Here is a 1819-nt window from a genome sequence, read left to right as displayed (position 1 = left end):
CCCCCGTACCCAATCGCTCACACCCACACAGTGAGACACCCCCGTACCCAATCGCTCACACCCACACAGTGAGACACCCCCGTACCCAATCGCTCACACCCACACAGTGAGACACCCCCGTACCCAATCGCTCACACCCACACAGTGAGACACCCCCGTACCCAATCGCTCACACCCACACAGTGAGACACCCCCGTACCCAATCGCTCACACCCACACAGTGAGACACCCCCGTACCCAATCGCTCACACCCACACAGTGAGACACCCCCGTACCCAATCGCTCACACCCACACAGTGAGACACCCCCGTACCCAATCGCTCACACCCACACAGTGAGACACCCCCGTACCCAATCGCTCACACCCACACAGTGAGACACCCCCGTACCCAATCGCTCACACCCACACTAAATGACAAAAAGTAGAGGACCCAGCACCGATCCTTGTGGCTCTCCACTGGTCACAGGCCTCCAGTCTGAAAAACAACCCTCCACCACCACCCTCTGTCTTCTACCCTTGAGCCAGTTGTGCATCCAAACGGCTAGTTCTCCCCATTGATGAACCAGGCCAGAGGCTTGAGCTTGGCAGTTTTGTGTGGAGTCAGGGCTAAGGAGCTTGGTTTTGGGATCGGGTCCTCAGGGCTGTTGTCAGGGTGGCTAAACGCTCAGAGACCCTTCAATCTATACAGTCCCAACCTACCTTTTTTCTGGAGTCTCTCAATTGCCTCTCGCCACTCACTGCGCTCGTAATCGGAGGACAGCAGGAACAAGAAACTCTGTGAAAGAGAAACTAAACAATTAATCAAGCAAACCATACGGCAGAGGTAGCCACCTGACCCTTCAAAGCTGCTGCACCATTCAATAATGACATGACTAACACCTCATATCCACAGTGCCACCTCTCGATAAGAGCCTCGCAGCCCTTTATTGTATAAGGCTCAATATTAAAGCACTGTTTCCATCACCTTCTCAGGGAGACAGTTCCAAAATCTGAGACCCTCAGCAAAATAAATTATCAACACTGATTTTAAACAGTGACCAATTTGTTCCAGACTTTATCCCAAGAGGAAACACCATCTCTGTTAGCACTCCTCAGGATCTTATGTGTTTAATGAAGATCCCAGACATGCAGGTTTGGTGGGTTAGTGATAGGGGGAGCTGAGTCTGGATGGGATGCTCTTTAAAGGGTCAGGGCAGACTCAATGGACCCAATGGCCACTTGAAATTCTGTGATTCTAAGTCACTGCTTACTTTTCTAAATTGCAGCAGATACAAGCCAAGCTTGTTCAACCTTTCCTCATAAAATAAGCTGCTCATTCCAGAGATTAGTCCAGTAAACCTCTGAATTGTGTCCACTGCTACCTTAAATGCAGTGTCCAGTTTTGTACACAGTACTCTAGACAGGATAACAGCAGTGCCTTGTATAACTGATGCATAATCTTCCAAACATTGTATTCAATTCCCTTCACAATAAAACATAACAATCTACATCTTTCTTAACTACTTGATGTATCTTCGGTGATTCTGACATTATAACACCCAGCTCCCTCTGCATTTAAACCTCTGTAATGTCTCACTGTTTCAGTAATGTGTTTTTAAATCCTCTCACTACACAATACCTGATGATCTTGGGTTGGCTGTGAAAAGGTCTTGTTTGAAGAAACAACCCTGACAACATTCTGTGAACTCCCTCTCTGGGCTACCTTCGCCTATCTGACCCCTTCTCCCGCCTCCAACACACCCCATCCACCAGGACACCCCGTGCTGGCCTCTTACCTGCCCTCGATCTCTTCATAGCCAACTGCCGCCGTGACATTAA

General features: G+C 49.0%; 1 long non-coding RNA gene across 1 annotated transcript in view; it reads right to left on the bottom strand.

Moving 5' to 3' along the window:
* Positions 1-708: 708 nt before the first annotated feature.
* The window catches only part of LOC122546678, a 4482-nt gene continuing 3371 nt past the window's right edge, over positions 709-1819 (bottom strand). The window contains exon 2 of the long non-coding RNA XR_006310788.1: positions 709-776. This is a non-coding gene — a long non-coding RNA (uncharacterized LOC122546678). The remainder of the gene's footprint in view (positions 777-1819) is intronic.

The sequence above is a fragment of the Chiloscyllium plagiosum genome, unplaced genomic scaffold (genome assembly GCF_004010195.1).
Source record: "Chiloscyllium plagiosum isolate BGI_BamShark_2017 unplaced genomic scaffold, ASM401019v2 scaf_11837, whole genome shotgun sequence".
Lineage (NCBI taxonomy): Eukaryota > Metazoa > Chordata > Chondrichthyes > Orectolobiformes > Hemiscylliidae > Chiloscyllium > Chiloscyllium plagiosum.
The sequence above is the reverse complement of the archived record's forward strand: the minus strand, read 5'-3'. Positions and strand labels throughout refer to the sequence as shown.